The following is a 27,925-nucleotide window of genomic DNA, read 5'->3' as shown; positions in this document are numbered from 1 at the left end:
AACGCAATCAAAGATTTGCTGATATCAAGGGTAGTGACCCTGGGAAATGTGCAGGTCATAGTGGATGGCTTTGCTGCAATGGGATTCCCTAACTGTGGTGGGGCCATAGATGGAACCCATATCCCTATCTTGGCACCGGAGCACCAAGCCAGCGAGTACATAAACCGCAAGGGGTACTTTCAATAGTGCTGCAAGCACTGGTGGATCACAAGGGATGTTTCACCAACATCAACGTGGGATGGCCGGGAAAGGTACATGACGCTCGCATCTTCAGGAACTCTGGTCTGTTTCAAAAGCTGCAGGAAGGGACTTTCTTCACAGACCAGAAAATAACCATTGGGGATGTTAAAATGCCTATAGTTATCCTTGGGGACCCAGCCTACCCCTTAATGCCATGGCTCATGAAGCCATACATAGGCAGCCTGGAGAGTAGTCAGGAGCTGTTCAACTACAGGCTGAGCAAGTGCAGAATGGTGGTAGAATGTGCATTTGGACGTTTAAAAGCGCGCTGGCGCAGTTTACTGACTCGGTTAGACCTCAGCGAAACCAATATTCCCACTGTTATTACTGCTTGCTGTGCGCTACACAATATCTGTGAGAGTAAGGGGGAGACGTTTATGGCGGGGTGGGAGGTTGAGGCAAATCGCCTGGCTGCTGGTTACGCACAGCCAGACACCAGGGTGGTTAGAAGAGCACAGGAGGGTGCAATGCATATCAGAGAAGCTTTGAAAACCAGTTTCATGACTGGCCAGGCTACGATGTGAAAGTTCTGTTTGTTTCTCCTTGATGAAACCCCCAGTCCCTTGGTTCACTCTACTTCCCTGTAAGCTAACCACCCTCCCCACCTCCCTTCGATCACCGCTTGCAGAGGCAATAAAGTCATTGTTGTTTCACATTCATGCAGTCTTTATTAATTCATCACACAAATAGGGAGATAATTACCAAGGTAATTCAGGAGGGGTCGTGGAGGAGGGAAGGACAAGGCCACACAGCACTTTAAAAAAGTTTAAAACTTATTGAATGCCAGCCTTCTGTTACTTGGGCAATCCTCTGGGGTGGACTGGCTGGGTGGCTGGAGGCCCCCCCACTGCGTTCTTGGGCGTCTGGGTGAGGAGGCTATGGAACTTGGGGAGGAGGGCAGTTGGTTACACAGGGGCTGTAGCGGCAGTCTGTGCTCCTGCTGCCTTTCCGGCAGCTCAACCATATGCTGGAGCATATTAGTTTGATCCTCCAGCAGCCTCAGCATTGAATCCTGCCTCCTCTCATCACACTGCCACCACCCTTCAGCTTCAGCCCTCTCTTCAGCCCGCCACTTCTCCTCCCGGTCATTTTGTGCTTTCCTGCACTCTGACATTGTCTGCCTCCATGCATTCGTCTGTGCTCTGTCAGTGTGGGAGGACAGCATGAGCTCAGAGAACATTTCATCGTGAGTGCGTTTTTTTTGCCTTCTAATCTTCGCTAGCCTCTGGGAAGGAGAACATCCTGTGATCCTTGAAACACATGCAGCTGGTGGAGAAAAAAAAAAGGGACAGTGGTATTTGAAAAGACATTTTATAGAACAATGGGTACACTCTTTCAAGGTAAACTTTGCTGTTAACATTACATACATAGCACATGTGCTTTCGTTACAAGGTCGCATTTTGCCTCCCCCCGCCCCCCGCGTGGCTAACAGCAGGGAACATTTCTGTTCAACCATAGGCAAACAGCCCAGCACGAATGGGCACCTCTGAATGTCTCCTTAAGAAAAGCACCCTATTTCAACCAGGTGACCATGAATGATATCACTCTCCTGAGGATAATACAGAGATAAAGAACAGATGTTGTTTGAATGCCAGCAAACATACACTGCAATGCTTTGTTCTACAATGATTCCCGAGTACGTGCTACTGGCCTGGAGTGGTAAAGTGTACTACCATGGTTGATGGAATAAGGCTGCCCTCCCCAGAAACCTTTTGCAAAGGCTTTGGGAATATATCCAGGAGAGCCACGAATGCCAGGGCAAATGAATCATTAAACATGCTGGCTTTTAAACCTTGTATAGTATTTTAAAAGGTACACTCACCAGAGGTCCCTTCTCCACCTGGTGGCTCTGGGAGGCAGCCTTGGATGGGTTCTGGGGGCACTGGCTCCAGGTCCAGGGTGAGAAACAGTTCCTGGATGTCAGGAAAATCAGTTTCTCTGCTTGTTTGCTGTGAGCTATCTTCCTCGTCCCCAAAACCTGCTTCCGTGTTGCCTCCATCTCCATTGAAAGAGTCAAACAACATGGCTGGGGTAGTGGTGGCTGAACCCCCTAAAATGGCATGCAGCTCATCATAGAAGCGGCATGTTTGGGGCTCTGACCCGGAGCGGCCGTTGGCCTCTCTGGTTTTCTGGTAGGCTAGCCTCAGCTCCTTAAGTTTCACGCGGCACTGCTTCAGGTCCCTGTTATTGCCTCTGTCCTTCATGCCCTGGGAGATTTTCACAAATGTTTTGGCATTTCAAAAACTGGAACGTAGTTCTGATAGCACGGATTCCTCTCCCCAGACAGCAATCAGATTCCGTACCTCCCGTTCGGTCCATGCTGGAGCTGTTTTGCGATTCTGGGACTCCATCATGGTCGCCTCTGCTGATGAGCTCTGCATGGTCACCTGCAGCTTGCCACACTGGCCAAACAGGAAATTTAAATTCAAAAGTTCGCGGGCCTTTTCCTGTCTACCTGGTCAGTGCATCTGAGTTGAGAGTGCTGTCCAGAGTGGTCACAATGGAGCACTCTGGGATAGCTCCCGGAGGCCAATACCATCTAATTGCGTCCAGAGTACCCCAAATTTGACCCAGCAAAACCGATTTCAGCACTAATCCCCTTGTCGGGGGTGGAGAAAGGAAATCGATTTTAAGAGCCCTTTAAGTCAAAAAAAGGGCTTCATCATGTGGACGGGTGCAGGGTGCTAAATTCGACCTCAACGCCTAGTGTAGACTAGGGCATAGTCATTATATTTTACAGATATTGATTGATGTATTGGCTCCTTCTGGCCTTAAAACTCTGAATTTGTTACCATGGTGTCAGGGTTATACGAGTCTGTGCTCCTGGGGAATTAACTATTGTACAATTGAAGTTATAACTGTGGTGAGTAACTCGTATTAAGAGTTACAGCAGTTGAAATACTGGGAATGGTCCAGCTATCTAGGAAATTACATGTCTCCCCTCACTATGGTATTACTGGGGTGTAAGTGGGCATGAGTTCATGCTACAAACTTGCCCCCCGGACATTCTCCAGCAGTGCCATTTTAAGATGCAGGAAACCCCAGCAAGACCAGTGACTTGTTATTATTCGTACTATGGTGGCACTTAAAGATTGGGGCCCCACTGTACAGTCCCCAGTGCATTTACCTTCTAAATAAACAAGGCAGACAGGCAAATAGACTAACCCAGAGTCACACAGCAGGCCAATGGAAGAGCTGAGAACAGAATTCAGGTCTCCTAAATCACTGTCTACTGCCATTTTCTAGCTCAGCTGACAGATGTGGTGCATAGGCATGGGACCTGTGAAGGGGGGCTTCCCCTTGTGACAAATGCGCTCATCCAGATGTCAAATTATTGACCAGTATTATACGCCCCTTTCTGTCTCCTCTTTTTGTTCTCTAGCTCACCCCCCTACAAAGAAATTATTTTATTTCTCTTCCTCTCTCACTGAAGACGCCTAGAATTTTTTTCCCCCTGCGTCTGGTCCAATTTATAATGTTAATTAGTGATGAATTAGCCAAGTAAATCCCATCGAAAGCCACAGACCCCCTGTGATGAATTCCTACGAGGAACCTGACAAATCTTATGTTAATATCTTTCTTTTCCTCATCCAGCAATTATTCCTCACATCATTTGTCAGCAAAGGCTGAACCCCCACCCTCAGCCCTGGCGCTGGAATCAGGAGCTCAACTTTGTCAATTAATTAATTATTGAATGGCTTATTTCACACTGTTAGACCATTTCAAAAATACAAACATGAAAGCAGCTCCTTGATTATTCCATTTCAACAGTGCCAAGTTAAAGCTCAGAAAGGGGAGGTCAACACCAGCCTTTTCACCCTAAGATTTGGCACCGTTACTACCAGTGGTTCTGCTTCACTGATGGGAGCATTCATGGAGCCCAGCCATGCAGGAGGCTGTGGGAGGGGTGGGGAGGAGCAAGGGCAGGGTGCGCTTGGGGGAGGGGGATGAATGGGGCAGAAAAAGGCAGAGTGGGAAGAGGCGCGGGCGGGGGCTTGGGGAAGGGGTGGAGTGGGCGCAGGGCCTGAGGCAGAGCAGGAGTCGAGCACCCCTGGCAACTCAGAAATACGGTGCCTCTGCACTGAAGTCATCCAAAAGATGGGATTTGGATTAGGCCCACTGAGGTTATAAGGCCCACAGTCACTGATGCCTTATCTATACCAGAGCCAGCATCATTGTGTTAGGAAAAGAAATCTAGTGTAGACAAGACCAAAAGCCCAGTTGCCACTGGAATAATTCATAGATGTTAAGGCCAAAAGGAACCAGGATGATCTCGTCTGACCTGCTGCATATCACAGGCCACAGCATGCTACCTACTGATCCCTGTGTCAAGTTCAGTAACCCAGTACCCAGTTGTTTTGGTGGCCAATGGCTGTACTTCAACCTCTGTGCTAAATGTTGAATAGGTTCCAAACTGACCAAGGAATATGCTCAGCTAACCTCTACACATGGGATCTGCACAACAACCCACTGTGCCAATGCAGTCTCCATCCATCCGTGGCGCAAGCTGCCAACCAGTGTCAACTGACTAGATTTCATGGTGGCCTTAGGACCCTTCATTCTGCTGATGAAGCTGCTGCCGGGTGGCTCAGCAAGCACTGCAAACACTAGAAGAAGTGCTAAATACTGTTTCTATCTGATTGCTCCAAATGGGGACAACTCCCCCAAGCTGCCAGAGAGCAGGTTCAGGCCATGAATAACCTTCCACTCCAGTGCTGCTGCTAAGAGGGTGAGGGGTCCAATGGTGAGCTGGCAACTCCGCCTCGTGGCTCTGCTGCCAGAGGGAGACCAGGCCTCAGCCTATGGCTTGCTCCGTTTGCAGGGGATGCAGGGCTCCAAGCTGTCACTCGCTTTGCTTGCACTGATTGCCCAGCCTGGGCAGGTGGGAGTTGTGGGCCAGGCTTTGAGTCAGTTTTTAGTGGACCCAAATCAGTTGCCTGTCTCGACATACAGAGGTTTCTTCTGAAAGTGCAACAGTGTCTTGAAGCTGTGAACAACTGGCTGCCCCGCGGGCTCGGTGGTGGCAGTCCACACTGCCCTGCAAGAAGCCTGGGTTTGGTTCTTCCCTCCGTATCGCTGGCCACAGTTTCTTGCTACCCCTGGGGCCAGCAGGAAAGAAGGACCAAGTGGAGGTTGCACTTGGCGCTAGGGCGGGGCGCATGCTGTGTCCACCTCCAGTTGAACGTGCTCTTTGGTGCCTCTCCTCTCCTCTGGACCACGTAGCAAAGGGGAGCATGTGGCCCTATGCCAGGACCCCGCACTGCCACGTGCATCTAGCATTCGTATTTCCCACCCCTTTTAGCAGCACCAAGGACTGAACTGAGACTCACAACAGCAGAGAGCTGTTCTCATCCTGTCCCTTGTTAAGTCGCATCCCAGCTGGTGTGACTGCTTCACAGCATCCATTTTTAATAGGGAGCCAGGCAACGCAAGCAGACATGGGATGTAGCCGAGCTAGAATCCCAGTGCAAAAGCAGCGATGGGAAGCTACTATGCTCTTAGTCCGAGCTGGGGGAGATGGGAGTCCCCCATCTGGCTGCTCAAATCAGGAAGTCAGAGAGTTCAATACAGGAGGAAAGAATTAAACATGTATTGAGCCTGGTCTTACTGCCCTTACACTTGTGAGTAGCCCTATTGAAGTCAATGGGCCATTGTACTCAGAGGCCCAATGTGAGCAAAGGCTGCAGGATCAGGCCCAGATGATGAAGAAAGAAAGATGGGAACAAGATACTAATTATCTGTACCCACCTGAAGGAGACAGGAGATTGAAAGAGGAAGAGGGATTATCCAGTGGCGTCCAAAGTGGGTAGAACTAGGGGGAATGGGATGAATTGGAGCAAAGGAAAATACAGTCCTCCCCCAGAGATCAATTACACTCTGGAATCCTCTCCCACAGGGAAGGAATGGGGGCACTGAAAACTAGGCTGGCCAATAGATTGCAGGGCGTAATCCTGGGCCCCAGAAGGTGGACTTGCTAAGCCTTTCCCATCTCTAACTTCTGTTCTGCAACAAGAAAAGAGCCACTCTGTTCTCGGCAGCTGACGTGCGAGCCACAGCATGGCACGTCAGAGAAAGGTGAACAATTAAAGCAACAAAGTGCTGAAAAATACATAACAAAAGCCCTGCAAATGGGCACCAGGAGCTTCAAGATCCACGTGGCTGCATGTTAATGATGAACACAGTTTGGTTAATTTTTAATAACCTGCAGCAAAAGTGATGGATTGGAGATGTGTGGTGGTGTTAGCTGGGGAGCTCTCTCCTCATCTGAGATGACAGCCCACACGCTCCCTACACGCCGGGCTAGGAGTTCATCACGACAAGCTTTCAAGGGACACCGTCCAAATGTAATTCTATGGTTTATATCACTCCTGATCTGAGCGCCTCGCAGTTAGAAACACAGCTGAGAAGCCCCAAAGAAACACTGACAGAGGACAGGAAGATTCTTTCAGGAACTTCAATTCTAACTCTAACTAAAGAAACAGCTGCTTAGCGAGGGACCATCTGAATGCAACGGGGACTGCTCAGGCCTCTCCGTAACATCTGCTTGCCCTGTCTTGTGGAGGTGCACTCTTGCCATGCTTTGCTCAGTGGTCACACATACAGATGTGCACACGCGTGCTCACAGCTGTATACGCACACGCAGGCTGGCTTCTGCAATCACGCTGAGGGTATGTCTACACTGCAAATGGAGGTGTGATGGTAGCTTGGGTAGGCATAGTCTTGCTCGCTTTAATCTAGCTAGTGCAGCTAAAACCAGCAGTGACAGTACAACGGCACCGACCTAGGCACACAAGCCTGCCTGGAACGCCAAGTACTCACGTCGCTAGCCTCTGCCGGGGTCCATGCAGCCACGTCTTCACTGCTATTTTTAGCCCTGCTAGAATAAAGCTACCCAAGCTGTGATCACACCTCTGATTGCACTGGAGATATATTGCGTGTATAAGAGGGTTCAAGTAAGCAAGCCATCGCCCATCTCTTCCACCCTGCTGCTCACTGCCATTCATTTGCCTGTGACCGGGACTGCTGCACACTCCTGCAAATCTCGTGGGGGTTTGAACATAATTTCCTTGAATAGAGAGTATAGAGATGTCTATGTGTGATTATGGAGTGGGGCCAGATGAACAGGACAGGGGTCAAACCCAAACCTGGTCCATAGAAAGCGGCTCATTCCCAGTGAGTCATAGAAGCCCTCGCCCCCTGGTTATGGTATAGCCTAGAAGCCTGCAGGCTGAGCTCACTTCTCACAGAGCTATAGGATCAGTGTGTGCTAGTCGTGCTTCAATAAAGCCCAGAGCTTCACAGTGACCTAGGGGCTGCTGTCATAAAAAATAGCTTTGCTGTACACCTCCTCCTCCACCCTATGACCCTTTACCTTCAGGATTCACAGTTGCCTGGGAGTCAGACCCCTGCTCTCTCCAGCCAGGATATCTGAACCAGCGATCCTTTCACAGCAATTCCCAGGAAATCCAAGCAGCCAGCAATTCCCAACCTGCTACCCACTGCATTGCTTGCACACACACCCCACCCTCCACCCCCTGCGGATGTCACGCCCTCTCCCTTGCACCCACCCCCTGATACACCCTTTCAATGCCCGTATCACCCCCCTACTCAGACCTCCTTCACTGACATCCTGCTCTTCCTCCAAAATGCTCTGCTCACTCCTCTGTCCTGGGTGCTCCTATTTTTCTCCTGCCCCAGCTCTGCACCTTCTTCTCCCAGCGTCCCCTGCACTGGAACAGCTTCTTTGCCCCATGCACCAAATAGTTCACTAGTTCCTTCAAAGCCCCGCTGAATCTCCTTTCCTACAGCTCACTCCCCCCGCCGCCACTGGAGCCTTGGGATCTACTCCAGCTCCCTGCCTGACTTTTTAATCTGAAAATTTAACTCACCCAAACTAGACCAACTAAACAAAACCCCCAGGACAAGCTCCCAGGATTTTTCCCTGCTGACGCCCTTCTCTGTTCCATCTGCTTGAGACTGCACATTCCTTAAGGCAGGAGCCTTGCCAATGATACTGTATACATTGTCACTTACCCACCCTCCCCTGTACCAGAACTTTGCCTCTTGTGGGGTGAGGGAGGTGCTTACAGTGAGATTACATGGCATCGGGGAGAAAGGGAGTGTGAACCACAAAGGGACAAGGATGCCCCAGGGATTCCCTTGAAAGTAAGGTTCCTTATTAACAAGTAGATTTACTATATCCAGCCAGGGTGTCTGGGTGCCTAACTGAAAGTAATTAGCTGTAACACCATGGGCATGGGCATATCAACACCACAGCCATTGGCAGGAATCAAACACAGGCCCTTCAGCACTAGCCTCCTCCCCATGACTTGATCCAAAGGACTGAGCTGTGGAGAAGTAGCAGGCTGTTAGAGTTGAGGCAGCCAGCCACTAGGAGGAGACATGCATGAAGAAAGCACATTAACCTAAACACCCCCCAACACATGCTGCCCCCACTTGGACTCTGGCTTGTGTCCCACCTGGCACACATCATTCTCAGAGCAGTTTCTCCTTCCGTAGCACTGGTCAGGCACAGAGGAGATACTCCTGCTATCCCTTTGGAAATGTCAGTCCAGTGTGCGACTGGCTGATGAAGGGGCTGCAGACCCTGACAGGGGCTTGGAGAAGGAGGCCTGGCACAGGCAGAGCAAGATACCCACACACCCTTAGGACTCAGCTCACTCGTTGGGCCTTTGTCTGTCAGACTCTTTGGAGAATCTAGCAGTTCTGTGAGGCACTAAGCACCCTCTGCTCACATCACAGGATCAATCCCACATACAGCCCAAACTACTCTGCCCAGCCTGAGGAATCTGTCCTGCTCCCTCTATCCCCACCCTGATCGCTGCAGCAGGATAAATTGGCAAAAGAAACCCAGGGGGCAGGTGGGAGGGGGTGAAATCTCCCAGGAGCTGAATATTAAAGAGAGACGCCAGGGAGAGGATTGCAGAAAAACTAATTTAAAAAAATGTAACGTTCCACTCAATTTCAGGTCTATACATGTCACTTTGCAGCAATTTAGTCATTTTTCCCCTTTCCCCAACACTCCACCTTCTTTATATGTATATAAAAACATAGAGAAGTTGCAGGCACTTTGATTAACTCCACAGCGAGGGTCCAAGCATCCCTGTCTCAGAGCAGCTCGCTCTCTATGGAATGAGAGTGCCCACGATGCCAGGGGGCCAGCAAAGCCCCTTCCCCTTTTCCCCTGCCTTATTAATGAGCTGACCTCTCTGCGCATATGGTTGGCTTCCTACAGGACCCAGGTATTTAGCTGGCATCCTGGGGTATGCCCTGCACAGATGAAAGACACTCAGAAAATCCGATCCTCCCAGGAGCTTCAATTTCAATATAAATTATTAGAATTGCTAACCTTTTTTTTTTTTTAAACTGGCCCCCAAGCCATTTTGATACGCAGAACCTGCTGCTGCCATAGTTACAGTTTCCCAGCCAGCCAACACCAGCAGCTCAGCTGCAGCTGCTGCAGAGCATTGAGCCCCCATGAGCCAACCTACCATGCTGTCCTCCCCATAGCCTGGCATTGGCACAACACAGCTAGCACTGTGCCCAGCAGGGCAGCTTTGGCTCATATCTCTGCTACCATAAAGGCCAAGAGCACTCTGTTTCCCCAAGCTTTTTGGCTTAGAGTCGAATGAGGATATGATGGAGCAATGATCCATCCTGTCCATGTCTGTGTAACACACCACAGCCACATGCATAAAGACATCACTGTCAACAGTAAGGATCAAACCTAGCGCCTTTAGGACAAGTGCCTGCTATCTGAGCTGCAGGAGTGACTCCGCTTGTTGAAAGGCTTTTCTACTTGCAGGGACTGGTCACTAAAGGGAGATATGAGCCCACACACAAAGCCAGTGTGTTGCAGATCCATATTAGGGTGCCAGAGCTGAACAAGTCACCTCTCAGGCTGCTCTTTCAGACTCTCTCACACACACAGGTGTCTCATCTAGTTATTGCTCCTCCTGAGAGAGAAAAGCCCTGTCGCTCGACACTACTGCTGATCAATGGAACATGCCCACATGGAGACTCGGCATCCCAGCACCTGACATTAAAGTCCCCCTCTTTCATTGTGTGGGGGAAAGTCACAGCCCTCACACCATGGTCAATCAGCAGGACAGGCCCCCTCAAGATCCCAGCAGGCATTCTTGCAGCTCAGTTCTGTGTGCACACCAAGGACAGGCAAACTGGGCCCCAAGGGAGCTTCAGACCTTGGCTCAACACTGGGCACAACGCCGCAAAGCATTGAGGGTTGATAAGCAGGGTTAACGCTGTCAAGTTTGATCTAAGTCCAGATTTGGGCCAGAAGCAGCAAATTCTCATGGGATTCCTGACCCAGCCTGAAGCTGCCTGGAGGTACCAGGAATCGCAGGAGAAATCCTGTTCCCACAAGACTCCCTGCCCAAATCCACATTACAGAAGCCTGGCTAAGTTCGGTGCAGGCTGCACTCACTCTGTAGATGCCCACGGTGGGTTTGACTCTCAAACAGAATTGACTCAAAACCCTTGGACCTTTGCCCATCACGTGCAAAATCCTCTACCCTACTGGGGTCAAAAACAGGCTTGGCTCTAATGAGGCTTGGCTTCATGTACGTGGCAAGGGGAGACAAGTTGTCTCTTGGGCCTGGTGATGGGAGATTGAGCCTTTCAGCTCTAGGTCACTGGTGTGAATTTGGGTCTCATCAGTAGTGACTACGTTGTTTCCGCCTGATGACTAGTTAGTGATCTCTGGGAAATAGTTTAGTGGTCTTAATCCAGACCACAGCCAGATCTTTGGCTCCAGACAGGGACAGGGGAATCCCAGGAAGCATAAAGCCAGCATAGCCAATTTATGCTACCCACTCCCCCAACTCTGGCCAGTGGGGTATATTGGGAGCAGGCCATTTTAATGGCCCTTAGCATTCTCTAACTTGTGCCAGGACTGATTCAGCTCTGACTGGCCCCGGGATTGGAGAAGGTGGCTTAAGTACCTTTGCCTCTCTCAGCTTTGCCAAGTGTGATCTTGGCACAGCTGAGGATTAAGGCACAGGGCACCAGGGCTGATTTGCCCCATGGGGCCACACCTTCATTCAGGACTGTTGGACCCCAGGAGACAACTTCTTTCTCCACACTATGTACATTAGGCCGTTCTTTTTAGCCTACTTCTTTGCACTGATATTAAGTAACTATGACAGGTTTCAGAGTAGCAGCCATGTTAGTCTGTATTCGCAAAAAGAAAAGGAGTACTTGCGGTACCTTAGAGACTAACAAATTTATTTGAGCATAAGCTTTCGTGAGCTACAGCTCACTTCTTTGGATGTTACAGCTCACTTCATCAGATGCATCCGATGAAGTGAGCTGTAGCTCACGAAAGCTTATGCTCAAATAAATTTGTTAGTTTCTAAGGTGCCACAAGTACTCCTTTTCTTTTTAAGTAACTATGGTAACTGTTTCAGACCTTACCCCAGCTCCATGTTTACCTTTCCTCAGCACTGCTCCCCTTTATCCTCATTGCTTCTAGTGTTGTACATTCCTCGCTCTCTCTTGCTCGCTCTCTCTCTCTCTCTCTGGGGCGGAGATAGTCTGTTCCAGACCACTGCAGGCAACATTAACCATATGTAAGTGGGGGAACAGTCCCACTCTTGTGGGGAATTTTCCTGGCTTCTGCACTACCCCGGTGAAGTGGGCTAGCAAAAGGATCCGAGTCCTCACTCCCACTTCCTTTAGCCAGTGGCCTCCCTGCCCTTGAGGACTCCCCCTCCACTCTACTGTCTGGCAGAGTCTTTGTAACCCCAACAAGGCTGGGCCCAGGATTCCTGGGGGGCTCGACCTCCAACCCTGCTGTGGTCACCTAGGACAGGGGCTAGGGTGTCACCACTCCAGGGTACTCTCTCTGCACTGGGCACTTCTGACCCACTGACCATTACATACAAGTTAAAGCAAATGCAAGTTATTTAATCAACAATTAATTTTAAAAAGAATAAGGAAAAATGGGAACGGTTAAAGGAAACACATCAACCCGCTCTGTGGCAGGGAACATCACAAACAGTGTCTCTGGAATGTCAGGGCAGTTCACAGTCTGTTCCTTGGAAGTCCCAGGCCCCCTGCTCAGGCCCTGGCTGTGCTGCAGGGATGCTGTGGGTTGGACGCTCGCTCTGGTGGTGGCCATACCCTCTCAGGCTCTAAGTGGTAGGACCCTTCTTCCCACTGTCGCCCCTGCCCTGTCGGGGTTACGATCCAAGCCTGGCCTGCAGAGCCTCTTGGCTCAGGTATCATAGAATATCAGGGTTGGAAGGGACCTCAGGAGGTCATCTAGTCCAACCCCCTGCTCAAAGCAGGACCAATCCGCAATTTTTGCCCTGATCCCTAAATGGCCCCCTCAAGAACTGAACTCACAACCCTGGGTTTTGCAGGCCAGTGCTCAAACCACTGAGCTATCCCTCTCTTGTATCCCTGCGCTGGACCCACTGCCCAGGGTCCCCCTTGGTCTCCGCAGCTGCTCACCACACCCAGCTCCGGACTGTTCCAGCCCCAGCTCCACTGCTCTGTCTCAGCGCTGCTGCTGCTCTGCCTCCAGCTCCCTTGGCTGCTTCTTTGGCCCCTCTGGCTCCGGTTGCTGCAGCTCTGCTCCCAGGACAGGTCTGCTCTGCAGGCTGCTTCTGTGACTGCTCCCAGCACTGACCTGCTTTCTGGGCTGCTTTTCTGGCCCCTCTGGCTCTGGTTGCTGCAGCTCTGCTCCCAGGGCAAGTCTGCTCTCTCTGGGCTGTGCCTCTGGCTTTGGGGCTGCAGCTCTGCTCCCAGGACAGGGTCTGCTCTCTCTGGGCTGCTTTTCTGGTTCCTCTGGATCTGGCACAGCTCTGCTCCCCAGCTGAGCTTGGGCCCCTGCTTTCTCCTTAGCTCAGCCCCACTCTGTCTGACCCAGGCAAATCCAGCTCACACACCTCCCTGGTTTCCTGACTCCCTGATTAGCCTGCCCGCTCTGTCATTCAGGCTGACCTGGAGCATTGGCCTCTCCCCATTGTTCCTGGGGACTGTCAATCTCAGGGTCCTGATTCCCCATCGACCCTTCCCCCTTTTTAGTACTGGGAGCTAGAAAACCAAAACACCCCACTGAATGTTAGTAAGGGGGCAACAGTCCCCTTACACATAGACTAATTGAGATCCAGAGGCCAGGCATTACCAGTTCCTTGGTCAACACCTTCTCAGCAATTCCCTTCCCTCATCTATGCAGCAAGAGCTTGAGCTGTCACTGTTAACAGGGTCAGTTAAGCAATGACCTACAAAAGGGGGTGGGGTTACTGGGGCCTGCTTGGAGTGAGTCTGACCTGAGTGTTCAGTCACATGACAAGTGCACCATCAGCTCAACAATGCAGCCCACATTTTACTCTGCCACAATCTGGCCCTCTGTTTTTTATCCATATGTTCAAGACTGTAGGTTTGTTATGGCTGTTAATTGCTGCAACAAAATCATTATAGATGATTTCCCTGTAAAAAAATTCCAAGTCTTGGTCATTTCTCCTCTATACAAAGAGGCATTTAGCCATAACTGGGGATCTTTGAAACCATGTCATTTCGCATCAGGATGGTCTGGTGAGTAAAACTCAGGAGATCAGGGTTCAGTCCCACACTCCACTACAGGCTGCCAGAGTGACCCTGGGCAAGTCACTTAATCTCTCTGTGTCTCAGTTTCCCATCTGTCAATTGGTTCTCCTACCCTTTGTCTGTCTTGTCTAAATTCCTCAGGGCAAGGACTACTGCTCACTGTGTTTGTACAGTACCTAGCACATGGTGCACCAATCTCATGATCTAGATGGCTCCCATCATGCAAATAGCGTCAAATTTCCAAAAGCATGTAGGGGTATGGGCTACGCCGCAATTGAAGCGGGGAATTGCAGTTTGGGCGGTCATCCCTACACTAGTTTTAAGATAGCATAGGTTAACAATAGCGGGGAAGCTGCAGCGCCCTGATCCAGGCACAGGCTAGCTACAGGAGTGTATACCCAGGGTTCCAGGCAGGCTAGTACAGTCCCCACTGAAGTGTGCACCACTGTGTCTTCCCTGCTATTTTTAGCTGTGCTAGCTAGATTGAAGCTAGGGTAGGACTGTGTGACAGTGCAGGAAGTTAATAGGTGAGCCTGCACCCTGAGCACTTTGCCACCAATTAGTTCCCAAGAGAAGGCTGACCAGTGGGTAACTGAAGTTACTTATCTAATCAGATGGGGAGATGCAGGAGCTAAAGAGCCAATTAGCCCGTAAACCCAAGACTGGTAAGAAGGTGCAGCACAAGGCTATGAGGGAAAGGGAGGAGTAGGGCTAGCTGAGTTCAGAGTTGGAGAGAGCTCCAGGAAGGGAGATCTTTTCCCCTCTTGGGCTCTGGGAGAAGGGCTGAAGATACAAAGGATATTGCAAATAACATTGCTGCATCAAACTCTAAAGGTGTTGGTGGAGGGAACTTCACTAAACAGCACGGTACAGAGATCCAACCAGTGGAGTCTGAGTAGGTTTCTGTGATGCAAGAAGACAGGCGCAGACCATGCCCTGCTACAGTATGTCTACCCAAGCTGCAATCACACCTCTAACTGCAGTGCAGACAGACCCTTAATGATTTAGGAGCCTAAATCCCATTTTCAAAAAAGTGTTACTTAGATGCTTTTGAAAATGTTACCCATAATAATTTAGGAAAGTCTAGCATGCCCAGTCACTGCTTTATTAACAATGTTAAATATAATCTCTGTGGCTTGGGGTGCTCTACTGTCTTGCTATACATTTTAGCTATTAATGACAGCTATTCCATATGCTGCCAGTGGAAAACACTTCATAGCGGGTGCTGTGATTTTTTTTCCTTTTATTTTAAAATTAAAATGGTGATTTCCTTCCTCCTCCACCCCTCTTTTTTTTCTGCTGATTAATGAATAGCCTGACGCCAGATGAAAACATCTGTAATGGTTGCGATAGACAGAAAGCCAGCTGCCTCTTCGGATTTGCTCACACTGTAAGATCTATATCAATTGTGAGTGCCTCTCCTCACTAATAATCTAGGGTCTGAATAAGTAATTCATAGTGGCTCAGGTGTTTGGCAAAGGTGTTTCTGTCCCACCTGTGTTTGCTGGCGTTGATTTACATTGCTCTCTATTGCTTAGTGCTAATGCTCATTTTTTGATTCAATCCTCTCTCTTTCTCTCTCTTTTTTTTAATGCTATTCAATCACAGTTGGCTGTGGGGGTTTGCAGCTGCCCTTTTCACCCTGTAACACCAGAGTGAGAGGAAACCTGAAAAGCAACAGTGAAAACATGGTCTAAATATGTTCATGATCATATCTTTCCCCCTCTGGAACGCAATTGGTAAGGGATGGAAGGCAAAGCACCACAAACAGGGAGCGCCTTTCACACCCTGAAACAAGCCAACCTGACCCCTGGGTTGAGGTGCCCCTAGCTCTGTTGGAAATGCACTTCTCGGGCACAGAAATATTATTATTTCTGGTAACATATGTGTATGGAGATGTGCCGATCCAGTGTCCATGATGGCAGAGGATTATTTAATGAGGTTGCTAGACACAGACAGCCTCTGAGGTTCCCTGGCTTTCTAGCGCAACTAATCATAGTTTATCATGACAGGGGCCCCACTTCAGAGCTGTAGAGGGGCAGCTCAGGAGCAGGGAGGAGCAAAGATGGCTGCACACTGGCTCCGCAGTGTCTGGACGGGTAGCCAGGGATCAGAAAGGTCCCCAGTGCTGCTCTAATTTATGTTCTGTTCAACAATCCCTATGGCCCATTATACTAGCCCAGAATAACCAGAGCGAAATGCACTCTAGCCATACCACTCTTGCCCTCAACACACCCCTCTCACTCCTAGATTATCCCTAGGCTGGGGGATGCAAGGAGAATGGTGTAGGGCCATTCCACCAGCCCCACACCAGCAGGGAATTCCCCTTACACTCAGACATCTCCCAGTCGGCAGACCTGCCCTAGGCTGCAGTGTACAGGGTCTGAGGTGGAACCCACAACTGGGGCCAAGGGGCTGGATCAAAAGTTGCCTGGGATGAGAAATGTGGAGAAAGGGATTGGATCAGTGGCTACCAGAGAGAATGGGGAAGAAGATCAGTTGAAGAAGTTGCCTAGGAGCACAGAGGAAGGATCCAGGATTGGAGGGAGGACCAAACGAGTGGAAGGCAGGGAGAGGCCAGGTGGGCTTGGTGTTGGGGAGATGCCTCTTCCAGCCCTGAGAAGGATCCTGGCTTCTCCTCCTAGGCACTATCTGAACTGACCATGTGTGCCTCATTCAACACTCTGAGCAACATGAAAACGACCACAGCTGGTCCTAGGAGTAACCACACCCAGATGTTTCAAACTGAGGGTCAGAGGGACTCAGGCTCTGAGCACAAACCCTTTATGGGAAGCGGCGGGCTGGCTCATTTTTCTGACAGTCAAACCTGCTTTGCAGGTGGAGGGGGTGCGATCCTTTGCAGGGTATTGTGGGAGAACTTGTCTGTCCTTCCCAGGTGCCTGAGTGGAAGTGGTCTTAGCCCACCATGTCAGTAATGTGTGCCACATCTGGCTTGGCCCACTCTAGATTTCTGTCTGCAGCCTGTTTCAGCCAGTGGCAAGGGCTGCATCCAGCTCAGGATAATGACCTGTTCCAGGTGTTGGCATTAATGCAGCGGAACGTTAGGAACCTGGATGTAGGTGGTCTGGCCTAGGGGGCAGAGCAGGAGTTCAGGTAGGGGAACAGAAACGGGACAGAGCCAGAGTCAGTTGCCAAATACCAGAGCCAGAGTCATGACCAGGAATCAAAACTTAAGACCAGAACTGGGGTAAGATACCAAATGCCAGAATCAAGAGTTGAGTCAGAAGTCAGAGCCAGGGGCCAGAGCCAGAATTGGTAGCCGATGGTCAGGAGCAAGGTGAAAGGGCAGGAACCGGAGAGAGGCAAGGACCAGCCCTGGAGCAGGAGCAAGGTGGGAGCTAGGAGTGAAGAACAGCTCAGGAGTGGAATAGGAATCAGGAACAGAGTTGGAGAAGCATTGCAGGAGGCAGGCAAGAGCAGGGTCCAATGGGGCAGCAGCAGGAAGTCTGCACAGTTGCTCAGATGGCCCACCCAGCTCACATTCTGGCTTAATATGGTGGGCGTGAGCCAATCAGGTGCCCACAGGCCATGGATGCTCTGATAGAATCCTGTGGGGCCTGACCCTCCAGAGATGGTGCTTTGCCCATCTCCCTTGGTTGTGACATAGGAGTGTCAGAGGCCTACAGCCCTCACCACCCCAGGTTCTGGACCTGCACCCTTAGATCCTTACGGGGAGAACTTTGGCCCAGAATGGGTCCCTGACTGTGCTGGTTTACGGGTCTCTGACAACTGGGGCCAGCTCCAGAAGAGCAAGAGAAAGGTAACCTTGTATGCCACATCCTTGCTTTTGATGGGGGAAGAGGGGAAGATAATGTGAGCACCACATTAATGTGCTATATCAGTTCACCTGTGAGACAAACAGCTTTATGTGGTGTTAATTTGAGACTTCATTAAAACCTTTGCTTTGGCATTCCTGTCTCACTCTGTTGTTTCCCCAGCACTCACACACTGAGGGATCGAACAGCAGAATAACTTATTAAAAGTCATCAGCACAGACACTCCAGCTGCCACAGACTAAAGAAGGGGATGCCCTGGTTCCAGGGCTCCCAGTGTCTGCTCCAGTTCCTCTGCTCCCCGGCAAGCACTAACATTGCCCAGAGTCCAAAGCTCGTCCAGCATGAAAACAGGTGTTGTGCTCGGGGCAGTGCTGAGCACCAATCCAGCTCATTGTATTACAGGTTCGTTATCAGTGAGTTGCTGGACTGTTGAGTATTGATCTTTGCTCTTCCTGTACATGTTCTGGAGGGATTTGATTTGCTTACCGCACTGAGATCCAGTGAATCCCCTTCTCTGCCAGCTCCTTGGAGGCGGCCTTGTAAAACTGCAGATTTGGGGCAGCATCTCCAAATCATGGCTCTTACTGACCTCACACAGAGGTCAGGGTCAGCCTCTGGCCAGCTGGCAGTGTGCTGGAGAGATGACTACCCAGATGCCATCTCTTCTGTTTGGGTGCTGGGAAATCACAGTGACAATGTTGCCAGTACAGCAGGCTGCATCCAGTGCGGGTTAAATGCTGACCCGGCGGCATATAAACTGCTAGGTGACTTCCAGTACAGAAGTAGCCTGTAGGCAGATGGCAAGAACATGCAGCCCAAGGGGAATTCTGGGAAGGCATTGGAGTACTAGCAACATCTGCACTGTGGAGTGGCTGGGTTACCAACCCAAGGGTAAGCGGACAGCCCAGGTTGAAAGCACTGCCACAGTTGGTCAAGAGGCTTTTATGTGTGGACAGGAGCCAGGTTAGGGAGCACACCTGAGTAAGAACTCAGATGAACGCTGCAGTAAAGACATGCCCAAACACTACAGCTCTCCCAATCCCATCACCTCACCCCTCACCCCTTCTTTCTCCAGCTTTTTCCCCATCCTCTTTCCTGCCAATCTCCTTCCCTCCCCTTCTCTTGCCTTTTCCCCTCACTTACCCCCATCTCTCCACTTCCCATCTCTTTCTCACTCCCTCCTTCCCTGTCCCCTTCTCTTTAGCACAGGCTAAGGTTAAATCATTGCCCTTATGGCTCAGAAACAAAGCACTCCACATAGCCAATGCATGTCCTGGAGACACCTCCATTTGTCAGCCTGGAGGAAGCAACAGCCCCTCCACATCATCTCTGAGTTAACACAGTTCCACAAAGTCAGGGGAGGGAGGGGGAGTCCCAGCAAGTGACCCCATATCTGCCAATGCACCAAGCCCCCCAGACCCACCCAACTGCAGAGGGTGGCCCAGAGACTGCTTTCCCCTCCACTCTGTTCCAATGAGCCATTCTCCATCCCCTTCCTGTGTTGGTGTCGGGAATTGGCAGATAATATCCCTACCACATTTAGGCTGGCCCAAACCAAACAGGGGAGATATAAGACCAGGAGGGAGCTGGGGAATGGAATGTGGCAGCAGTAAAGGTCCCTTATCCTGTCTGTGATCACACAGAGCGAGACACCGTTGCCCTCATCAGTCCCCACTCCAATGAACCCGGAATAGAGTTCATCAGCACAGCCAGAGGGAGCAGGCAGAACAAGTTGTCTGAGCAGCCAGTGCACACCCTGGGCAGAAGAGGGGTCAGTGTTTCCCAAAGTCCTGCTCACTCTCTCCCCTCAGAGATGTTCAATCATCTCTCCACATTCAAACCTTCCTACTTTCCTTTAGATCATCCATCTTCCCTAGGATTAAAACTGACACTGTCATCTGAAGCTGTCAGAACCACGGGGACATGATGAATTCTTCCTTTTGATGTATCTGGGGCCTCTTCAAAGCAGCAGAGACACCTGACTCCTTCTGGGCTCCCCTGACCCAAGCCAGTGGTCCCCATAAAGAGGGTATCATACCTTTGGATGCCAAGGGCATTTTTGGCAGAGGGATGGTCGCAAGCAAAGCAGGAAATGAGTTGCGTGACAATGATGAAAGCAGCTGCTTTTAAGGCCTTTGATCCATCATCCAGGTGAGCGTGTGACAATGGCAGAACAAGGGAGGGAGAAACAGAGGAGAGATCTGAGAAAGAGACAGAGGGGAAATGGGTTTGAAGACTTGGTGTGACTTAAAAATGAATGACGACCCTGGTCCGCAGGTCTTGTCACCAGCTCCAGAATATACAAATAATTTAGCTTCCACTGCAGATGGACTTTGATCACTCTCCTGGACCAGCCATGTCTGATAAGGTGAAAATATACTATGTACTGTACCTTTAAGAAGAGGAGGTTGGGGTGTCTGTGGGAGGGAGGTGTACATGGCAGAAGAGCTGATGGTGGCACTGGAATACATTCTCTGTGCCTCTAAGAGTGACCCCCCCCCCAAGCCAATACCAGCTCTATGCAGCTCCTCATGGCTCAGCCCAGGAGGCAGAGGAGACTCCAGTCCCAGATGAGACCTGCCAGCATGGCTCCCACTGGATCAACCAGGGAGAAGATCCCTTTTGGTTCCGGCAGTAGAACTGTTGCCTACAGGCTATGAGGATTCTGGTGAGTCTTGGCAGCAGGAATGGACACTGCCAGGGGAGCTCTGTTGGTCTCTCAGAGCATCTAGTCCCTGTGCCAAAGACCAGTCAGAATAGCAGACACTAGCCAGTAAAAGCAAAGGGCTGGATCTTCCTCATGGTTTGCCAGAAAAGCACCTTGCTGGCCTTTCATAGGATCCCTGGTGACATCTCTATGGCTCTCTCTCCTTGAGGATGGTAAATAATTTCCCCTACACTGGCCTAGCATCCCTTCCCTCCCGCTATGGTAGGCCTCTTGCCCTTCAAATGCTTCAGTGACCTCTGTGTGAGAGAAGCTGGAAGCCTCTGTCCTGTTCCTAGTGGACAGGTGCCCACGTCACAATCCCACCAACCCCATCACAACAAGCACTGGTGACTGGCCCCTTTCTTGTAAGTGGCAGCAGGGGACTGTAAGGGCAGTGGTGACTGAGCTCCCTTCTAACCCTCTCAGGGGTCTCTCCAAGGCAGGGCTGAGGTATGTTCGCAGGGGAAGTGCGTAAGGGGAGTTTGTCCTGCCACTACACACGTTGTACTGTGTACACGCTGCCTGGAGAAGGGACATCAATCTACATAGCTATTAAACCACCCCTTCACACAGACCAGTTGATTGCAAAGCTTACCCAGTAGGAGAGAAAGGGCCTCACTCTGTCTGCTTAATGCAGACACCTCCAGCAACTCCCAGCTCAATGAAAACAGGAAGCTGCCAACAAAGGAGCCATCTTTTCCTGAGGAGCACAGTTTCTAGGAAATTACTGTGTGTAAGCCTTGCAATAGGGCCTCCCGCAGCCTGCCCTGTGATAAGGATACAGGACACCTGACAGTCTGGGAACATTATCCTCCTAGAGATCAACCAGATACCGCCGGGAGCAGGCACCGCTCAGAATACAGATAATGACTGACAGAGACTCACCTAGCAAGGAGTCTAATAATGCCCCATTCCAGAATGTGACCAGGACACTAAGGCTACTACCACTGCTGCTCATGTAGATTGTGTCATGGAAGGGAATTGATGGTTAAAGGGGAGATCAAGGTTTGTCCCCCTTAAAAGACTTTTTCTGGCTGGGTGGAAAAACACACATAGCAATTGGCTGGTGCCACTAACTGGTGGAAAAGTAGAATGCAAACCAAGCATAGGGTGCTGTTCTTTCCAGTGTGCTTGGGTGGAAGGAGACAATGTAGTTATCACACAACTGTCTGTTTGGATTGTTGCAGGCTCAGATGTTTGCAAATATGACTTGTTCTAAATTGGTCTCGTTATTTAGACAATTGGATAAATGTGTTAACTTTACAGTCAGCACTGAAAAGTGAAAGGGGATTGAGAGTCATGGGAGCTGGAAGGTGCCAGGGTGTAGGTCTTTCTGTTTGTGTAGTGTGGCTTTACAAGTTTCCATCTCTCTCTAACCTGTGTGGGTAGGTGTTTATAAAGGACTAATCTCTATAGTATCTAGGCATATGGTGTCCTTCCCAGAATCTTCCATGCAAACATCTCACTGCTCTTTACAAACATGAATGAATTCAGTCTTTATTTATTTATTATTATTCATTCTGTTGTATTATATTATAAATTATAGTACATAATATCACATTTGAAGAAGTCAACATAGAAATGAAATGTTTTGATTTTATCCAAACGGAATCTTTCCATTGACCCGCAATGAAATCTTTTCAAAAATTTTGTTGCATTTTGTTGCAAGGGCAAATTTCAAAGTTCCTTCATTTTGTTCCATGTTGGAACTAAAGCAAATTTTGAAATCGAAGATTCCCCAGGAAACAGAAATCCCAGTTCCCACACTGCTCTACTCACGAGAGGGAGCCTCCTTATACAGTGGATCTGTGGTAGAACTGAGCCTAATGGTCTTGAGGGACACAAAGAACTTCCCCTGGGGTACAGAGCCTTGTAGTTCTGCAGCTCTGTTTCCCACTTTCCCAATGTTGTCTGTATTTTTTATTTAAACATTGTCTCTATTGCAAGCCACGGCCAAAGGCCCCACTGTCTGCGTTGTAAGAATACATTTCAAGAATCCATTGAAGCAGCAATTTCTGACATGCCAGTTTCTTCAGCTAGGGCTAGACTCTCATCGACTCCTCCTTCACAGTGAGGTAACTCCAGTGGAGTTAACAGTGGAGTTACCCCGGTAACCCTTTTGCCAGGCAGAATCAGTAGCAACAAGGGCCAGGTTCAATATATAGAGGTTTCTTTTAACAATACAACACAGAACCGGCTCGAGCCCCGACACAGTAACCTGAGAAAATTAAACACCAGCCCTGGACGCCTGTAAAAGGCAATGCTTCCCCTCTCACAAGCCCTGAGTCTGTGTATAGGAAATAGCAGTTTTAATAAAAAAAGGAAAAGGAACCTGACATTAATTTGGGAAAACACCACAAGCATGGTTCAAAAGCGTGACCATGAGCAAAATACCTATCCCAGTTGGGCAGTGTTCTTTGACTCAGTTTCTCACCTTGAGATGTGAAAATCCAACAAACAAATGTTCCTTTAACAGACTACTCCCTTCTCCCTCCAGCACACCCCACTCACAGCTGCTGTCCTTGAGCAGCAGCGACCCAGAGTTCAGAAGTGTGGATAGGAGGGAGGTGTGAAGTAATGCCTCAGCTGCTGCTATCGAGCCATTTGCTCTGCATTGCTGCCCTCTGACACCGCCACGCCATCATGCACTCTGTCATTGTTCACCCCACTCCGCTGGCCACTGCACTGTCACTTTCTCTGCTGCCACCAGCCTCTTTAATGCAACCTCTGATGTCTAGAGGTCCCCCCACTTAACATAGTTCTCAGCGATTGCAGCAGTAAAGGGGGGAACCTCGCTGCTAGTGCAGGCTGGGCTGTCTCCTCTACTGGAAACACTGTCCCATAGCAGGTCTTAGCACCTCAACCTGATTACCAGTGATCTCAGCTTGCGTGATCACCTAAAACTCAATTGAGTCTAATCAGCTTTGTCTTTAAACAGTGGAGTAGCGAAGGGTCAAATGGTGTCTAGAGCAGTGGTTCTCAAACTTGTGTACTGGTGACCCCTTTCATGCAGCAAGCCTCCGAGTGCAACCCCCCCTTATAAATTAAAAACACTTTTTTATATATTTAACACCATTATAAATGCTGGATGCAAAGTGGGGTTTGGGGTGGAGGCTGACAGCTCACGACCCCCCATGTAATAACCTCGTGACCTCCCATTTGAGAACCCCTGGTCTAGAGCTATGGGTACACTACAGTGCCTGCAGCAGTGCTGCTGTAGTGCTTCTGGGGAAGATGCTCTAAGTCAACAGGAGAGCTTAATAACTCCTGCTTCCCCAAGAGGCAGTAGCAATGTTGGTGGGAGAAGTTTTCCTGCCAACATAGTGCTGTCCACACCCGTGCCTAGGTCCGTGTAACTTACATCGCTCAGGGTGTGGATTACTCATACCCCTGAGCAACATAAATTATACCAAAGTAACCTGTAGCATAGACGTAACCTAGGACTCTTAGACAGAGCACATACCACCAAGTAGGAACATCTGTCTTTCCCTTCTCTCACTGGGCTTTGGCATTCCTACCCACTGCTTGACGAGTGCAGTTCAGTTGAGGGTGACCCCCTCAATCAGGGCATGTTAAGTCCAGTTCTGCTGCCCTTTACTTGTACAAGGCTAACAACATGGCATTACCCCGCATTCAATACTAAAGTGATTTGTAACAAAGCAGCAACAAAAATTAATCACTTCGGTAACACAGCTTTGTCTCTGAACACCTAGGCAGAGTAGGTATCAAGGTTCCTTCCCCACTCTAAACTCTAGGGTACGGATGTGGGGACCTGCATGAAAAACCCCTTAAGCTTATTTTTACCAGCTTCAGTTAAAACTTCCCCAAGGTACAAACTATTTTACCTTTTGCCCTTGGACTTTATTGCTGCCACCACCAATAGTCTAACAAATATATAACAGGGAAAGAGCCCGCTTGGAAACGTCTTTCCTCCCAAAATCTTCCCAAACCCTATACACCCTTTCCTGGGGAAGCCTTGATAAAAATCCTCACCAATTTGCATAGGTGAACACGGACCCAAACCCTTGGATCTTAAGAACAATGAAAAAGCAATCAGGTTCTTAAAAGAAGAATTTTAATTGAAGAAAAAGTAAAAGAATCACCCCTGTAAAATCACAATGGTAAATACCTTACAGGGTAATCAGATTCAAAACATAGAAAATCCCTCTAGGCAAAACCTTAAGTTACAAAAAGACACAAAAACAGGAATCTACATTCCATTCAGCACAACTTATTTTATCAGCCATTTAAACAAAACAGAATCTAACGCATATCTAGCTAGATTACTTACTAAGTTCTAAGACTCCATTCCTTTTCTGTTCCTGGCAAAAGCATCACACAGACAGAGAGAACCTTTGTTTCTCCCCCGCTCCAGCTTTGAAAGTATCTTGTCTCCTCATTGGTCATTTTGATCAGGTGCCAGCGAGGTTATCCTAGCTTCTTAACCCTTTACAGGTGAAAGGGTTTTTCCTCTGGCCAGGAGGGATTTTAAAGGTGTTTACCCTTCCCTTTATATTTATGACAGTAGGTGTGTTCATGTAAATTCAATCCGGTCCTGAAATCCTTCCTTCCCTCCGCCTCACCCCCTCTCTCGTCACTAGATGTCGGGGAGAGCTCATTGAGACTCTTCTTACACTAGTATAATCAAGAGGAGACTCAGGTCCATCAGCTGCTGTAGGAACTAAGACAGAATACTGAATATACAACACAGTATAAAGAACAATCCTCCAAATGCTCCCACCCTCTCAGCACAGAAACGCCACTCTCACATTTTGTCTTTAAATAAAAACCTTAAAGAAAGGAAAATGCCCTTCTGAGCCATCATGCGTGGAGACTCATGGGAACTGTTGGGCTGGATCGTGACAGTATAAACTGGTGTATTGCCAGAACAAGCAACAGATGCCACTAGTGTCACACGGAGAGAGTATTTGGCAGTGTGTTCAAACACTCTGACAGCAGCAGGCATTTTAGACTCTGACAGATAAAAAATTGGCCAAAGTGCATTGATGGAGTGTGTAGGTTGCAGAGTCTTCACTGCTGCTTCCCTGAAATACTGTAGGACTAATTCCAGGGGGATTTAATGGCTTTTACTGGGGTAGAATTACAGTTGGACCCAGTACAGCCAATAACTTAGTTTCTGCAAGGATCCATAGGTTAAATAGACAGCATTTGTTGTTGGATTGATTTTTTCAGATAGGAAATTGGCTCAACACAATATTTCACAGATGCAAACAGACTTCTGAGCCTTTTCTCATGATGCTTAGCTACTGTGGTGATTGCCACTAGAGAGAGAGATGCCACCATCAGATTGTGTAATGGGGCAATCCACCACCATATCCAGCACCACAATTGCAGCATCTGTCCTCTTGCCAGACCCAGGCATGTCATAATAAAGCTGATAGGTGGAGCAGAAATGGGTCAGCTGGCTCCAAGATCAACAGGAGAAGCTAAAGCCTGGGAAGTGCATGTTTGTGGTATCAAGGATGGCACTCAGGAACTCCTGTTTACTGACCTCCATCTCTGTTCTCTGCATCTTTCTTAGTCAGTTTCAGGCTAGGAACAGAGGAAAGGCTCAAGTACCAGTGATTTACATGCACACAGACTCTGGACCTGAGGCTAAAGGATCCTTTTTTGCTGGCCAAGGCAGTGCAAACAGCAAGTGTAAGGCCTCCCCAGTTAATCCCTTAGGGAAAGGATTATTCTGCGATGTATGTGTTGAAAGCTAGACAAGACATGGTCATGGTGTCCCTACTTGCTAGCAGTTCTCCAACTGTGCAAGGTCCATGGTACCATGGCAACCAGAGTGCAGGTAAGGCCAGCCCTTAGGGCTACTCTTACTAGCAGCAGGGGCTGAACTTGGCCTTACCAGCAGCCCCAGTACAGGGGAAATGCAGGCCTTCCTTGGTCCCTGCACTGGCACAGAGATGAATCCCCTCCTCTGATTTTCCAAGAGTCAAGTCAAGTTTATTAATAGTGACTGAGCCATAGACCAATGTGCCTAAAACAAACTATAAATACAATACAATAAAACTTAAAATTAAATCAAAAATATTCTAATATTAAAATATGTCAATACAAATTAAGAACATAAAACCAGTTAAACCATTTATAATCATCGTGTCACTTGCCTGTTTCTTATTTTAGCAGCTGACCAGACCAATAGGGCAACCGCTCGGATCACAGAGACATTGTCAGTTCCTAATAAATATTCTGTTTTCTGAAAGGTCGTAGAAAAACGCATCTGGGACACAAACACGGAAAGCCATTCTGACCTCAAGTGGCAATATGAATTATAATGTAATAAAAAATGGCATAGGTCTTCCACCTGCCCAGAGCCACTTGGGCAGAAGCAGTTACATTTCTCAGTACCAGTACATCAGCCTTCTAAGTTAGCTGACTGCACAGATTGAAAATGGAGAGCTGTTAAGTCCTTCCTTAACTTGTTATTGGACAAACTGTCTAAACAACTGGCATACCCATGAATCTTTTTCACAAGGGGGAACCAAGGAGACAGATTTGTAATGGAAGCAACTGCCACATCTAATTGCTTATTAATATCTTCTCATCTCAACTTGATTAGGGTTTTGTAATTTTTAAACTTAAGTCTGATCATTTCCAATTCTGATAGGTCTAGAGAATGCAAAGAAGTTTGAATATAGTCTAACCAAGGAAATGGACGTGAAAAAGCGCAACTGAGCTGTTCCTCTAAGTATAGCCTTGGCAAACATTGTGGATGCATACTCTGAATGCAAAGCCAGAAACTGATGTTACGGGATTTCCCTTTAGACAGAACAGAATTCCTGCCTGTCTCAGCTCTAAGAAAAGCAGCTGGGTATTCTTTGGGAGACTTTGATGGGGTGCTCAGAGGGACTGGGCGGCTTAGAGGTTAGCGCACTTAACTGGCCTCTTGCTTCCTTAGCAGAGGTGCTTGGTTCCTGTCCTTAGATTGGGAACCTTCTGGCCTCCACTTGCATCTGGGTCTCAGCCCATAAGGAGGTGTGTAGGGGGAGCCAGGCCATGCCTCTCCACTGGGTCCCAGCCTAGAGCTCTCTATGAAGCACACAGACAGGGTCCTCCCAGCAGAGAGTCTAACTCCACTGCCCTGGGCTATTTCCTATTTATTTCCCTTCAGTTTGGGCATATCCCCAATAATCCAAACTGTCTGTAGTGGTTCACATGGAGTAGTGCCCCCTTGTGGACCTTTTGTGGCATCCTGCCACAGCCTCTGGTCCCTCTGGGCAGGGTGGATATAAGGTTTGAGGGGGCCTAGCCCCACAATGTCCTGAGTTGGATAGTACGGTTCCCTCACTGCCTGGTGCTCCCTGTCTCCTCAGCAGTCTGTCTCTAAAGATGTAGTGCTTCTCCCATGGCAGCTGTCCTGTCTGTCAGACTTATAGTGAAGCTCCCCTCATGTAGAGAGGCAGAGCTACCTCCTTCCTCTTCAACTATCAGCCCAGAACTGAGCCAGGTTCTCTCCTTTACCAGGCCTGACATTGGCTGCAGGTATAGCGGGGAAGGGCTAGCTGGACCTACAAGCTAGCTGGGCCTTTTCGTGCTGATGTGAAGTTTCTCTGCTTCATCACAGAGA

The sequence above is a fragment of the Dermochelys coriacea genome, chromosome 3 (assembly GCF_009764565.3).
Source record: "Dermochelys coriacea isolate rDerCor1 chromosome 3, rDerCor1.pri.v4, whole genome shotgun sequence".
NCBI classification, from domain to species: domain Eukaryota; kingdom Metazoa; phylum Chordata; order Testudines; family Dermochelyidae; genus Dermochelys; species Dermochelys coriacea.
This window is presented reverse-complemented; position numbering follows the sequence as displayed.